We start from the raw sequence: 17,583 nt of genomic DNA on the forward strand, positions 1-17,583 counted from the left end.
TCGCCGTTAGCAATGCCCAATGGACTATAAATTTTCCGCATAACCTTTTTCTCTCGAACACTCCTAAAGCTGACTCATCAGATGATGTCATTGTCCATACCTGCGCACCATATAGTAGGACGGGAATGATGAAGTACTTATAGAGTTTGGTCTTTGTTCGTCGAAAGAGGACTTTACTTTTCTATTGTCTACTCAGTCCAACGTAGCACCTGTTGGCAAGAGTGATTCTGCGTTGGATTTCAAGGCTGATATTGTTGTTGGTGTTTATGCTAGTTCCAAAATAGACGAAATTATCTACGACTTCAAAGTTACGACTGTCGACAGTGACGTGTGAGCCAAAGTGACGAATGCGATGACTGTTTGTTTCATGATAGGAGATGTGTTGTCTTGTCCTCGTTCACAACCAGACCTATACGCTTTTCCTTATCCAATCTGGAAAGAGTAGAACTAACGGCGCGGTTGTTGAGGGCAATGATACCAATATCATCGGCGTTCGCCAGCAACGTATACTATAGAAAATTGAACCTTCTTTATATAGCTCTACAGTTCGTATTATTTTCATCAGCAATAGATTGAAAAAGTCAGACGATAGAGAGTTTCCTTGTCTGAAACCTCGCTTGGTATCGAACGGCTCGGAAAGGTTCTTTTCGATCTCGACGGAGCTTTTGGCATTGCTTAACGTTAGTCTACACAGCCGTATTAGCTTTGCGAGATTACCAAGTTTAGACATAGCGGCATAGAGTGCTGTCGAAGGCGGCTTTAAAATTGACAAAGAGGTGGTGTGTGTCGATCTTCCTTTCAGGGGTCTTTTCCAAGATTTGGCGCATGGTGAAAATCTAGTCGATAGTTTGATTTTCCAGGTGGGCTTCATTCTTTCACACACTACGCTCGATAAGACTTTATATGCGATATTAAGGCGACGTATTCCACGGTGATTGGCGCAGAATGTGAGGTCCCCTATGAGGTCATCATAGTTGGGCAATGGAACATCTATTCATTCGCCATCAGAAGTTTTACATCGTGTTCGTGGCAGTCATCATAAGCGCGTTCCATCCGCTCATAAGAGGCATCTATGGTCATATTGTCCTTATGTTGAAAAATGATGCTTCCTCTCTTTTAGCCGTGACCCCAGGAACCACTCGGGTTGGCTACCGCTTCACACATTTCCAAGGTGCGCGGCAAGGACACAAGAGTAAGAATTGGGTATAACCCTACAACTGCAACTGCTTACCCAGAAGCATGACTGCACCCCATTAAGCCCAAAATTATCAACCATAAGGCAAAACTAGTGTGTCGTTCCTCTCCATGCAGAAGTTATTTGTTAGTTTTTTTCTTGACCGAATTCATAACACAAGCAGAAAACGTAAAATTAATGTACATGTGGCATAACATAAATTACCATCTATTAATTAACTTGCATTTATCCATTTATTTGCTAACACACACATACGTAAGGATATAATAACAATAAAGTATTTGTCAGAGAGCTAACAAACTGCTCTGCAACATGTTTGGCGTGCGATTTTCAACAACCCACCAAATTTGAATGCGTTCTAAGCAACATGTTTCGCAACAAACCGATTGCCGAATCAACATTGGACTCTCTTGTTGTCTCTTGGCACTGATTTGAAGGGTGTGTTTTTCAGTTGTTGAATCATATTCATTGGTGTAAGTTGTAGTTATATTCATTGCTCTGTGTGTGATGTTAATACTGGCGTTGATGACTATTTAGTAATGTGCGTACATTTTTCTTTCAAAACTTCTCCGAATATTTACTTGAAACGCCAATTCGCAGAGAATGTGGGTTTAAATTAAACGAATATACATAATACGGATTTTGTGTAAAAATATAAGTATTCTAAGTTTAACATTGGTTGCAGTGCAGAATGAAATCATGACATTTCGTTATCAGTTCTGATAAAGCTTTCATAATTCGCTTGCCATTGTTATTGGAATATAATTATTGTCGGGTCGAAAATAAGACTGCAATGTTTTGTTGGGAAACTTAGGAGTGTTACGTACTGATGTACATATGTATGTACAAATGTAGGTCTGCATTTAGTTACGGTAGTTTATTCGAGCCCATTTCTGCAATGCTAGTAAAATCGTTGTCAAGAAATAGCTCGTCGAGACTTTTGAAAATAGTGAAATCAAATAAATACTCGCAATTTTAGCTTCGGTTTATTGTTTACATTTTATTTGTGTATGCGCGCATGTATATGCACATATGTATGTATGTTCGCACATTTTAATTGTTTATCTACCAACCAGAAGGGGCGTTAACAATATAATTTATATATATACATATGTATATATTAATATATGTATGTATATAAAACTCTGACAAATCAATAATATCGTCTTGACGACCGGCTTGTGGGTCGTACAGACACGATATGAAGGTCAAGGGCCTCGAACGCTACATGTGGTATATTGAGTATTTGGCATATTATATGATATTAGTGTGTACATATGTACATATGTATGTAAGTAGTGTGTATTCAAATAGCATCTTTAATCAGACCATGAATATATATTTCAGTAAGTGCTTTTTTGGTTATTATATGGAAGGTTTGCTTAAATATCGAATATGTTACCTTGTAAAAGTGTCAACCTATTTACACAAAATTGAGAATTACATTTTTATAAGGGTCTAATTGGTCGTATAAGAAACTCTTTAATGTCAGAGGCATCGCAATTCAAAAACTTTAGCATTCCTCCTTTAGCCGAGAATTGTACCACAACAATCCCAGCCAATTTCTGATTATTTTAGGGATTTGCCTTAACAGCGAATTGGTATATAAAGTTCGGTCTCGCTAGAACGCAGTCTACCTTACATATACATAATAGGGGTATTCGCTTGCTGTTGCAAGACTGCAGATTGCAAAAATACTATACCGAAATATACAAGGGCACGAGAGCACCCATTGCAGAACCTAGTGATATGTATATGAACGGCTGATTCGGTCAATTTATTGTGAATGACTATTATGCAAGGCTATTGTGAATTGGCGCACCTTCTGCATACATTTTTAACAAAAAAAACTGTAACAAATCTTTATAATTTAAATAGAAATTATAAAATCTATTTAAAACTTAACTTCCTCAACAATTTAACGACGTACATATGTATGTAATATGTCTTTATGTAAAATGACAGCTAAAACAGGGTTGCAATTATATTTTTGCGTGACATTGCACTTAAATTTTTTTTTGGTCTGACATACATATGTACATACATACATACATATGTATGTACATATATGCAGCCATTGCAAATAATTTTCTACATGTGTTTGTTGTTGTGCCGGTGCACCAAGAGGAAATATATGCAATTCTTGCACCGTGCAAGGGTTTTGCAAGAGCAAGAGAATACCCCTATTAATTAATAATAACATTGAACATATTTTACTCTCTTTGCAGAATATGTATTGGAATATCGCATCATTTTGTAATTAAAACGTTATATTCGTTCTAACTTAAATACAATTCGGACGCTCAACTATACATTTTCGGAGGTGATTTCTTAGAGAGTAGAAAGCAAAAAGTTTACTTAGCGGAGTCTCAACGAAATAAACTAAAAAAACCTGCAAGTGTCCCAACTCTAAGTAAATCTTAGTTTGAATTAACAGAGTATGCGATGGAATAGACAACAAGAGCAATCGTCAAAACGAATTGATAAGCATTAAACATTTGTATGGTATATGTATAAAGTGAAAAACGTGTTCGCTTTCGGATATCTCATTGGTTTTTAGTGTACTCAAGCTTTCCAAAAGACGCGTTCGTTATTGCTCTTGCTCTCTAAATTCGTTCAGTGTTTGTGTACGATTTGAGTATTGGATAAGAAAACGCGGCGCAGACTAGCTTGGAGTGAGCTTTTTCGTAGCATATGCTCCCATCGATGATATAAGCAGAGAGTCAACATCGCGTCGCTGACGTTGGATGTCCGTCCATAGCTATTTTAAAGTACCACACAACTGCCAATGAAATGAGTAACGAATCAGCTGCTATTGAGGCAACACCGCTGCGTCGGCCGGAAAGACAAAATAGTGCAGACGTGTCGTCGTCTTCTTTGTTGTTGGTAAAATTGCGTGACGTGGAAAACAGCTATCAAAATCCGAATCACAATTGCAACGATATTGCTGGCATTAATTGCAGCTGCAACAACGGCTATCACAGCAACACTATTGTTACCCCATCAACCACAGTGGCAATCGCAAATTTAAATAACAACAACGTTGAAGTACGCCTAGGCGCTGGGTTCACGTGGGAATCATCGAACGAGCACACTTCGAAAATAATCAAAATGGATCACAACAAACGCGTTTTATATCGTGTGGCATTGGATGTGTTCATACTGCTCTGCGGTAAGTCTCCACGAAACAGTATTTGGCCGCCAATTGCTCGGTGATAAATCGGTTTAGCCTTACGCATTACGCGGCGTAATCGAAACAATGTGCACAATGAAGTAAATATTTTAGATAAACTGTGCACACACATACCAATACATACAATAGCGTGTGCACACACACATAATTCGTAGAAGGATGTGTTAATTTAGTGTGTGCTCATTTCAAAGTCGCAAAAACAACCTGTTAAAGCCAACAGTACAACAACGTGTACATACTTACACACTTGCATATCAACATTGTTACAAACTCAGTTATTCGAACGAATGTGTTTATGACTCAATTTGCGTCTAAATATAGGTGCGCGGTGATGTATGCTCATTTCAATTGTATCTTCATTGATTGTGGCTGCATAAATTCGCCGGTTACTTTGAATTGCATGCGAAAAACCGCGGTAATGGTGTAATATTCTTACCTTCGTACATATTATACATACATACATATGTATGTACATATGTACATAGATTTGTATACAAATGTGATCAGTGGCGTAGCAACAACTTCGGGCGCCCGGGGCCAAAGATGTTCTGCCGCCCCCTTTATCTACCTACCTACAACTTTCATGAGGTGGTTCGAGCAAAAGTGAATTTTTACAAAATACCTTCGATATTAAGTATATAAAATTTAGGAACTAGAAGCCACGCTAATTCTGAAGTTCCACAATTCTCACAATACGGTTTTTGAGTAAATTGATAGTAAATGAAATGATAAAAGCATTTTCTTCCAATAAATAAAACGTTGTGCTCGTTAAAAGTTGAAAACTTAGTTCATCACACTTTTAGTGAACAAACTATCTGTTCTTTGGTATGGGAGAAGAGATGACATTCTCCAGATCAAGAACATAACGGGAAATTTACAGCTTTAGAGATATTTGCGTTTAAAGTTGACAATGTCAAATATTTAAAATACATATTTTTTCGATTTATAATGTATTTTACATTTATATTTTATTTATTTAGTTATTAGCCAATTCGTTATATTAACACAATAATTTCTTCTATCCGCCTATATCTGTTTTATCACCGAAATCCTGGGACGGTATTCCAAAGTTTTCCCGTTCTTTGAATACATATGTATGTATGTACTTAAGTAAATGACATGGCTCTAAGGGAATTAAAAACTGCCTCGCTTTATTTGTGGTAGACATAAATTTTGTCTTGGCAATCATAATAATTTCATTTAATCGGAAAATTCGATATACTTGCAGACAATATAAACATAATCAGCGGTTTTCTGTTTTGTATTGAATTATTTTTACGTAAATATTTCTTAATATATGTATGTACATAAATATATACCCCTTCGAGTTTTCAAATGGAAAGGGGGCCGTCGCCCCGGGCGCAACGTCTTGGAGGCGGTAAAACGATCATCGCTGTTTTTTTAAAACTCCAATTCGGGCAAAAATTTCTGCAAATTGTGTCAAAAGTGTACAAGATATAGGGCGAAAATGGGTTTTTTCTATGGCTTTTAATAAGATGTCTTGTAAATTCACCATCAATTTCCTCAAAAACCGTATTGTGAGAATTTTGGAACTTTAAAATTTGCGTGGCTTCTAGTTCCTAATTTTATATATGTACTTAATATCGAAGATATTTTGTAATTTGGATTTGTCATGAAACTTGTAGGTAGATAGATAAAAGGGGCGACAGAACATCCTTGGCCCCGGGCGCCCGAAGTTGTAGCTACGCCACTGTTCCCATACATTATCCACATGTGCCTATCTTCTAACTGATTTGTGGCATTTAGTTAATACAGTAACAAAGTAAATGATTCATAAAACCGAATAAATTTTTTACGAGAGTGTGTGCATCGACAGCCAAATACACTGATTGAAATTTTTTCTTATAAATAAATGTTATATGATAAATTATATATATATGAATGTTTCAGGTATAATTTTTGACACTAGTCATCAGTTCTTGAAATTATACCCATTTAAAATACATAATTGTTATGTTCTACCTGAGAAATGAAATGTTTTACACTGATATCTTTGATAAGATTACAACTTATGTGGATTTCTAATGCTGTACAAATAATAAGAATAAAAATAAATGTCCGAGTTAAAGTTTTATACTTACTATATGCGACCTGGTCTACGAAAAGGGAGCTAACGTGCGAAAACTAGTTTTCTGGGAAACAGCTGTTAAAAATTCATTCATCCATCCGAATCAACTAAAAAGTGAAAATTGATTTTTTGACACCTAAGCCCCCTTTCCGTAGACCCGGTCACATATGCTATTTAAATATTGAGTAAAACTCAACTTCTACAGTGACCGCTTCACTCAAGGCAGGCAAACTCTTACCTTGCACGCGGAAATTCTTTTCCAACCACGATTAGGGCGAAACCATTATTTTTTTTTACTATTTATTAAGTATATGAAATTGAAATAAATTTGGTGATTTATCGAAAAGCTATTAAGTTATTTGAAATACCAAAACAACAAACGCTGAGCAATTTTTCGTCTTATGCAAGTAGCACTGTGTTGCTAAGTATAAACCTATACATTTGCATGGCCAAACTTTCGTACTTGTACAATACATATTAGCTGTAAAATGTCTAACCAACCAATTTTTGTTTGGTATTCGTCACTCTTGACAAAGAAATAAAACGCTCATCGTTGAGAAGCGACTGTAAACACATAATATACTTGTACACTCTCGTGCACATTTTCCCGACTTAACGTGCAAGTTGCGAGTATATGTAAGTATTCGTATAATACTTTAATGCATGTGTCTTCTTTTTATTCTTGAAGTCAAAACTGGTTTTCTCGCATTTTTCATTGCTTGAACGGCTGCCTTAGCATGTTGAGGAATCACAATTCTTACATGTAAAGTGTTCGGACAATTAACAGTATGCGCATACTTACACTACTTTTCATATTCACAGTTGGTTTTTGAGTACTAAATAGTATATGATTTAAAAATAAATATTTTAATCTTATCACTGATTTTATTTTGTACCTACTATTTCATAGCCCCTTATATATTTATTTTAAAATTGCCCGTATACATATGTACATATGTATATTTGATAAAAACTTTTGTGTTGACGTTGAATTCGCACATGCACCACAAAATTTTGCTAAATAATATTTCCATTTTTAATTTTTATCACATTTTATAAATATAATACACTACTCAACAACTCCGAAAAAAAATTGCGATTGATGTGCAGAGGTCTATAGGGTATTCGAGAAGTCCCGATTACGAATTTGCATTCAAAAATTTTTCATTATTAAATGAGGGTTGTTCTCTACACCCCTTGACTACAATACAAAAAATTCTATTTGTTAGGAAATTTTACTATCATTTTCGGTTTTAAATTAGGAAGAAATTAGCAAGAAATAGCCTCTAACATCACAGTTAACTTCGGCTGAAGTTATAATATACTTCGCAGTTCCATTTTTTATAATATAAAAGGGTATAAAAATATCTTTATTCTGATCTTCATCAGAATCCTATAGTGTGGACGTGTGTGTGTGTTACAAACTTCGTGAAAAATTTAATATACTCTGTTCAGGGTATAGTTGTAATGTTATATAAAGCGACATATCAACGATCTACGATTAATTGAATTTTGTGAGTTTCAACCCCCACGCTACCATATTTGTGACGCAAAGTTTCGTTCAGGATGGCGCTCAGTACATTATATAGATCTTGGCATACATATGTACATAGAAGCATTTGGTCATAATCTTATGTAGACTCATTATTTAGAATTTGAAGAATCAGAAATAAAAATAGAGTTGATTCTTGAATTCCAAAATTGAAGTTACCACTACTTTAATGAAATCGAATATTACTTTATCTCACGAAATCGACATTTGAGACTTGTTGAGAATTAGTGAATTTGTGTTCTAGTGTGTTTAAAAGCTTTGTAGCAAGCAACGAAATATGAAAGCAATCTGAGTTTCTTGCCGATATTTATAACCATACATTTGGGACTTAATTTTGGTTTCAGTTTGCAGTTTTTAATATAAAGTCTGCTCTTAGTAGGCCTTATTTTTTACAAAAACTACTTTTGTCTTAAGTTTTTAGGATTAAACTCCGACACTGAGTGACTTATCAAGGTGTTTTATAATTATGTAACTTTATAAATATGTGCCTAAGTTTATGAATATTCTTGGAATATATGCAGTGTCAATTTAGTGCACAATAGGAGAGTCTTAAAATACATTTCAATTCAAGCCGTCGCATTCTTACTTAATTATATACACTTATTCGTGCGTGTAGCCTTGGTCAATTATGGTACCTAATTACCTATACGAAAATGATAATATTTACTATGTTTACCAACGTTACACATATTAAATACATATAGTTGGAGTAGTTGCGTTCGAATTTTATACTTTTAGCACTTTATGTAGAATCTTAAGAATCCATTTCAGACATTACGAAAATGATCCGAATGATAAATTTCTTCGGCTTCTAGTTGGCAGTAAACAAAGGTAGCATTAGTCATACTTTATACGAGTACTAACGAGCTTATTCATAGCTTTGTTGTTACATTACATATGTACATAATTATATACAAACATACCATACATATGTATGCAAACCAACATCCATTCTCAAAACAGCAATGACAATACCTTTGTATATATATACATACATGCATATGTACATGTGTCCGTGAGTATGCCAAGGTGTGGAGATTGTGAATGAATATAACGCAGGTAGATCGACGCATCGGCAGATCGCTTTCTGAGTCATTCTGATTTAAGCAGAAAATTTATGGAGAAAAAAATCTAAACTTCAACCTTGATCAGTGTCACAATAAAAATTGATTGTCAAAAACGCTGGCTTATGTTTGAAACTAAGACGTGATGGCTTGGCTAAGTCAAAGTACAAATTTGTAACAAACGCTATTCTAACTGATTAGCAAATATCATTATACCAGTAACTTGTCTATAGACGCGATAATATAACGATCATTTAAGGGACCACCTTAGTGTGAAATTTACGAGAAATCGATTTTTTTTGTTGCATTATCGGATAGCATACACTATAATAAACATTCTCTCAAATTTTGAAAACGAAATTCAAATTATTACGGTCGCTACAGCTTTTTTTTGTAGAAAGGGAACAGAGTGGGGCACATAGCGACATTAATCTTTAAACGTGTTTTTCTCAGAGTGGTGTTTTTCAAAACGGTTTCCACCCTCAAAGGAAGAGTTTTGAAGATATCTAGTTCCAATTTGGAGAGGACATTTTCAACGTCTTGAGCTATCGTGCTATGGAAGCTCTTATTTTATTTAGTTTTAAATCTTCCTATTTTTTCCTACGAAAAACTGTCGAAAAAAGGGCCAAATTCGATACTTTTTGTTCATTTCATTTTGTCAAATTTAAAAAAAAAAACAAATTGCGATGCCTTAATATTATTTCGGTGCAGCTAGTCTAATAGAAAATGTTAACTTTCATGAATTCTGATGTAAAAAAGGTGATTTCTTTTATTAACATGATATAACAATTGTCATGTTTATCGATATCTATGGTATATACATACATATGTATCCTTATTGAGTATGCTAGGAAAAGTGGGTTCGCGAGTTTAACCGTTTAACATCGCGCGGCTAAATTTACCGCACAACTGGATATATAAAAATATAAAATAAAAAACAGGTGGGCTGAAAAGTTCGTGGGCTATCATAGAAACATTTTTTTTTGATAATTTTTGATTTTATAATTCAATATATTTATCTTCGATGGCAACGATTAATGAGTTAAAAATTTGCAATACCATTTTTAATACTTTTGCCGTAAGCCACAGTTTCTACGATTACCACCTTATTGTTGCTAAATTTTTTTCCAGCGAGCATTCTCTTCAAGTATGAGAGCAAGGAATAGTCCCTGGGGCCTGATTTGGAGAATACGGTGGATGCGCAAGCAATTCGAAGCCCAATTCATGAAATTTTGACACCGACATCGTGTGATGTTGATGAAGTAGAACTTTCTTCTCTTCAAGTGGAGTCGTTTTTCTCGATTGTGTTCTTCAATTGCTCCCATAACATACTGTAATAGTCACTGTTAATGGTATTTCCCTTTTGAAGATAGTCGATGAATATTTGCAGTCGGTTCATCATATGCAGTCCATACGACTGACTGTCAATTGGACTCCGGTGTGAAATGGTGGAGCTACGTTTCATCCATTCACATACATATCAACACAAAAATTCGGTTTTATTTCGATTAAAGAGCTTCAAACACTCCTCAGAATCAGCAATTCGTCGTTGTTTATGTTGGATTGGAGCTTGCGCGGCACCCACTCTACACAGAGCTTCCACTTACTCAAATATTCATTCATAATATATCCAATACGTTCCTTTGATATCTTTCTCAGCTCTCTTGAAAAACTCCACTTTACGGGCATTCGAAATTTTATTGGCCTCATTGAAACTACCAAACCTCTTTTCAACGGTTGATTTCCTTGATGCAGAGTCCAAATAGTGTTTATCAAACCAAACCAACAATATTTTCTCCCCTTCGTTTGATATACTTTGTAAACTAACACCCAAAATGCTATATTTCATAAACTGATAGTTCGACAGCTGTTAAATTTGGACACGTATCTTTTAAGGGTGGGGGCTAACTAAAAGTCGTATGGATTTAATATTGGTACTACTATCTACATATGCATTAGTCTGCGAACCTTTCAATGTGAGGTCTTCCAAAATGAATGCAAGATTGGAATTAAATACAGGGTGTCCCAAAATCAACGTAATTATTAAATTTGCTGCCATTTATGTAGTCAAGTGTTGACAACCTTAGTTGACTTAGTAAACATGGAGCGTTACACGAAAGATCAAAGTGTATTCATTATTGAATAAAATCGGGTAGTCGAAAAAGTCTTTTCGTATTTCTAATCAAATTTTAAATTTTTGTGTATATTTATAATAGTAAATAAATAAACACATATGTAGGGTTGTCGAAAAAATCGATACATCGATATATCGATATAATTTTTTCAATGTATCAATATTTTTGAGCGATATTTATTGTTTCGATATATCGAGGTATCGATATAATATTACAAGTATTGAAAAGGTATAAAAATCGATATTTTTGTGATATGATCTAAGATGAGTAAAGTAGATTAGGCCAAATATTTTTATTTTCATATCATACCGATATATCGATATTTTTAAATAAAAATATCAATATCGATATAGATATATTAAAAAATTACCGATACAATATATATCGATATTTTATTCCATTTCTGACATCACTACACATACTAATGTACCATTTTGGTCAACCACTTTTTGCCATTTTTTCGCTAGAGACATTATTCCATCAGTGTAAAACTTTCATCAGTGTAAATCGAAATTTCGAAATATCCAGAACGGAAGCGAGTGAATTATTGTTGCGCTACACGAACTGATACAGCATCGTCTCCGTAAACTTCACAAATTTCGTTGGTGGCTTGCGTGGCATTCTTCCTTTTTTTATACAAAAATTTCAAAATAAAGCGAATTTCTTCATTATTTTCACACATTTTTGAACAGCAGTAACTTTTTTTCAACTTCCCCGAATTTAATTTTTAAGCTTTTGTTTAAATGAAGCTTAAAATCTCACCTTTCCAACGCTCTATGGTATGACACAATGTGATTGGTAGCTCTGGAGATATACGACTGCAAAGACTTATATTGACAAAATACGAAAAGACATTTTCGACTACCCAATATTTAAAAAATAAAATTTGGCGTCCAAAGTTCGAAAATTTCATTGAAAATATGAGCGGAATAGTTTTTTAACTTCGACAAATGTGAGGAAATTTTGAAATGGCGACAGATTTATATCTTGCGTTAAGTTAGAAACACCCTGTACATATATACATACATATGTACATATGCCGGTATTTAATAAAGGCGTTTCGTACTATTTCTGCCTGTAAGAGATAACTTAATCCAGCGATAAAACCACTTCACCAGCACACGTACGAGTACAAAGTTTTCGTGTACACCCGAGTTAGTGTTTTATTAATATCGCGTGTTACTTTGACGTTGGCGTATCATTTAGAAGCAAACTTTATTGCTTCTATAAATACCGTCCAAATGATCATAGTATGTATTAAGGAGCTACGGTTCAAGTAAGTCTCACTCACTTTTTTGACATAATGTGACAGCCATTTTCGGGTAGGCCCAAATTTATTCTAGTTGGACAGCTCGCAATCTATTGTATTAAAATACTCTTGTGACAATCTCACTCCCTAATGGATTTTCCCAATAACACTTATGCAAGTATGCACACATATGTAGGTATACACACTCATATGTATGTACATTCGTATGTACATACATACATGTATGTATATCTAAGGCATTTAGCAGTGAATCATGAACCCAATACTAAAGAAATGACTTTCTATCGTAAATTTTTAATTTATGTGATTTTTTTATTTGTGCTCTTCCAATTTCGGTATTTTGGGAGTGCACAATTGTGAAGGGCGTGAAACGTTTTATGTGATAAAAGCGGTATTGAACTTGGATTGTGCTGAGGGGTTTGGTGTATTCGTTTGCAAAAATTATGATTTTCTTCATACTCATTTATAATACTTTGTATATCACAATCGATTCAATACAAAATAAATACAATACATTTTGGTCAGTCACTATGTATATGCTATAGTGGATCGATATCGGTGGTTCCGCCAAATGAGAAGTTTCTTGGGGAGAAAGGACTTGTGCAAAATACTAGATCGTTATCTTAAGAATGGAGGAACTTGTTCGTATATAAATACTTATGGCCATAGCTAAATCGACTTAGCTCGTCATGCTGATCATTTAAATTTTATAGGAATTTTACAAACTTTGTGTAAAACTTAATATACCCTCTTTAGGGTATAATAAACGAATAGGAAGTAAAACCAAGTGATCGAAACAAAATGCTGTTACAATATAAGCATAAAACAAAAAAAGTTTAAGAAAATTTTGTAAATTTTTTTTATAAAAGTCAAAATTTTAGTAACGGAAATATTTACCGCGGATATTTTTTGTTTTTAATTAACATATATTTTTATTACAATTTTCTACACACCTCATTGCACCTCACGAACAAGTTGCAAAATGTCTTTTGAATATTATGAACTGCAAACTGAACTGACCAGCCGCTCATTATTTTCTTTTACAAAGGGAAATTCTTCGAGTTCTCCGAGATGCCGTATTCGAAGCTTACCAGTCACATACCAATGAGAATACCTTTTTTTCTAATATTCAATTGAATAAATCATATCTTTAATGATCACTGCAGGGATTTTACATACACACACATTTTACTAGGAGCAAAAAATAGTAAAATTTTGTTCATAATTTTAAATTTTTTTATTTATTCTGCAAAATCGATGTCGTCCCTCAAAATAATCCTCCTTGGCCTTACTCCATTTGACTCAAAACCGTTTTCCCGGAATGTTCGTTTGGTCGGTGTGCACCACACCTCGATAATCGTAGAAGACTGTCAACATAACCTTGGTTTTCGCCCTACTTTCATGTGATTTTTTCGGCTTCGGCTCATCTTTGCAACGATATTCGGCCGTCTGTATCCGGGTCGTAAGCGTAGATCAGAGACTCATCGCCAGTAATAATACGTTTCATGACATCCTGATAAACTAAAAACATTGTTTCACAAACGTTACCCCGACGCTATTTTTCGAAAAAATGTAGTGATTTTTGGAACCTATCATGCTTTTACTTTTCTTAGGCCCAAATGATTTTTCAAAATGGTTTCAACCTATACTTCCGTTATTTCGACAATGCCAGAAAGATCTCTGAATGCACTTTATGTGCTAATCATTATTTTGATGTGGAATTTATCACAGATATCATTGACAGTCATACAAACCTAGAAAAAATTACGACGAATTGGTTTTCGCTCGGAAATTAAAAAAAAAATTAAAAAGTCTTACTATTATTTGACCACAGTGTATTATACACGCATTTTCAGTTGATGTTTGCCAGTACTATTAAATGGTGTGTTGTAGCGTTCACTATGAGATTTTGTTTGTTTGTTTCGAATTCCTTTGCGGTTCGCAGGCATTCTACTTTTAATTGGCATTACGAACAAATGAGGATATTTCTAAGAATTCACAGGTTTCTCTCGCGTCATGTTTACTGAGGCTGCTTTAGCCATTTGCAGCGAGAATTCTAGCAAATAAACAAAAAGGCGAGTGCCTGATGATGATGATAAATGGCAAAATTGGACGGCATGACCTGTGGATGCTTGCACACAAGCAATCGTCTTGCACCTTGCAGAAAAATGTTTTGGTTTGTCGCAAGTGTGTTCCCAGAGAAATGCTGGTTCTATTTTGAATCGAACCTATTCTATGTCAGTTTACTGGATATACATACATACATACATATGTAGGCCTAGAATTTTTTGATCATACGTTATTTTGCATTTTAGGTGACGATATATAGTGCTTATGTATTAGATATGCTCATCGCATACATATGTGCTTATGTACACATGTACATATGTACATACTTATATAAATAAGTAATACTGAGTTTACTCATAAAATATACTATGTACGCCATTTTGACCAATCACCCAATGACGGATCGAAATTATATACATACTTACATACATATGTTGCAGATTTGTGCCAGTAGTAGTAAGAGGGTAGAAAAAAGTTAATATATATACTATATATGTACATAATTTACTTGATTCAAGTGCTTAAATATGTGCATTTCCTGTAATTTGAATGTGAAGAGGAACGGTTACAATTCGTTACCATTAATACATACATACATACATACTATGTATAAATACTAGACATTGTTGATATTTTGCAAGTAAATACATATAAACGACGCATAGCGCAAATCTCTGTAAATATTTAATAAACTTTGTTGTACGACGTTGCGCCAGCTATTCAGAAGATATGAACCCTCGTGTCACGCATTCCACTTAAATGATTGCAATGGGTTCAACTCATTTGTAAACATTCATATGCCTGCACATACATAAATACGTTTGCAGAACACAAAAATTGTTTATTTACCAACGTGTTTGTCTTTTCCCGACTTCTGTTGTAAATTATGCGGCTGGTCGGGTACCAGAGGGCTCTTCAAAGCGGTTATCTGTGCTACAATCAAAAACCTCAATTTTACGCGGGAGTTCGTTCCTCTTAAATTCGATAATCGAGCTAGTTAAAAACTGGGGTGAGCACTTATTTATCTTGTTTTTTTTAAGTCAGTTGCGCGTTCATTGCAACGAACTTGGCACCATCAAAGGTGCTTACCTCCGCCAATTCCGCGCATAACATGATCACCTTGCGACAGACGTATAAAGTGGGAACAGTTGCAATATAATCTGGTATTGATATACTATGTATGTATGTACTTATGTAAGTAATTCTATGAAGATAACATACTATTAAACTAAATTACTATGGTGTTTGTAAGTATGCCTGAGGATTATTTCATATAATAATATATGAAAGCATTTACACGACCATATTAGTTTATACTGGACTGTACTTTCAAGTGTCTGTACTTTCGGTTATTGCTTTTCTATTCCCAAAACAATACAGTAGAGGCCCGCTAATTCGGACACGGCCTAATCCGGATTCCACTGTAATCCGGACAGGGTTAAAAAATTCAAAATTTCTATTATGTCCCTTGTAATCCGGACCGATATTCTCTATCCGTATTCTCTAATCCGGATCACATATTTATTATTCACTACATTCGCTTTTATGCTTTATTATTTTAATTTTTTTTTGTTTTTAGAACATGTGTATTATTTGTTATAATAAACAAACAGAAATTTATAAATATTTTTTCTTAATACATAGTTCTGATATGTCTTTGGCAATCCGGATTTCCTTATATTCCGGATAGGGGCCGGTTTTACTTGATCCGGATTAGCGGGCCTTTACTGTAATTTATTTATAGTTAATCTACTTCGGTGAATGTGGACCCCATTCATACACGTGAAAATTCTTTGTACTTATGTATATGTGACATAATCTTGTATTTTATTTGCTATGTACATATGTATGTATGTATGTATGGTAGGTACATTTTTTTAATCTGGTTACAAGGGAAGGAAGCGAACAAGGTTGTATATACACATCAACAACATATTTGTAGTTGTTGGCAGATCTAAAGCTCGGATGTGGTAATAAAAAAAAAAAGTTGACAAAAGCGGTACTTTTAAGATAGAAAATATTTGCTGCTACGTATATCTAATAATTGTTTGTCCAACGTCGGTAGTACAAAAGAACTACTACCGAAAACGTTAACTTAATATCAAATATTTGGAGACAAAACAAAAGTTATGTACATACATATGTATGTATGTATACCCTCGCAACTTGCAAGGATGATAATCGTGGAAATATTTTTTTGTTTTTGTAAGAATTTGTTGCGCAAAGGTTCAGTTATGCGTACGTAGTAGTGCAGCACTGCGTAGACAAACATTGCATGTGAAAACTACGTAGGTTGCCTTTTATATTTCGGGATTTGGCAACACTAGTTTTGCAATCTGGAAACTCACAATTTTTCGTAAAGTTCTCGTATGCATACTCAGAACGTTTTGACATACGATCGCTATTTGTGTTGTTTACAGTAACTTAACATTCGACGTAGGTTATCTCAGCAACAGCGCTTCGATAAACTTAATTCAACTTTTTACGATGAAGCTCCACCAAGGACCAGTGTTCGCTCACGAAGCACTTCCAAACCAATAGTTGTCTGTCTTCTTGAAAAAAACTAGATATGTCGCAACCACACCACTAGAAAAACACAGATCAGTAATTTCTGAGTTGTACATAACCATTTTTTGCCAGTTGGCTTTCAAGAAATCAGGAAAACTATCATATCAGCCGAAGATTCAAAAACACAATGCTATCCTTCACACATTGACTGAAAGGACTGCATTTTTGAACACTGAAAACATAAATGTGATGAGACATCTACCGTAAAGTCCCTTCCTGGCAACGAATGACTTCCTTTTATTCCCGTTCGTAGAAAATAATGCGTTCAAAAGGTATGTTTTTGAGATACCTCAAGCAGAGTGGCAAAAATGCGTCGACAATTTGTTCAAACGCATGCAAAAAAGTATAGATCTTAATGGAAAATATTTTGAAAACCAATATTCTTGTTCTCTTATCCCGAAAAATAAAAGGCAACCTACGTACTCGAGTTATACCTTACACAGCGCA

At 34.5% G+C, this 17,583-nt stretch overlaps 1 pseudogene; it reads left to right on the forward strand.

The window, feature by feature from the left end:
* Positions 1–1,674: 1,674 nt before the first annotated feature.
* Positions 1,675–17,583, forward strand: part of LOC120771176 — a 33,249-nt pseudogene continuing 17,340 nt past the window's right edge.

This window comes from Bactrocera tryoni, chromosome 3 (assembly GCF_016617805.1).
Source record: "Bactrocera tryoni isolate S06 chromosome 3, CSIRO_BtryS06_freeze2, whole genome shotgun sequence".
NCBI lineage: Eukaryota > Metazoa > Arthropoda > Insecta > Diptera > Tephritidae > Bactrocera > Bactrocera tryoni.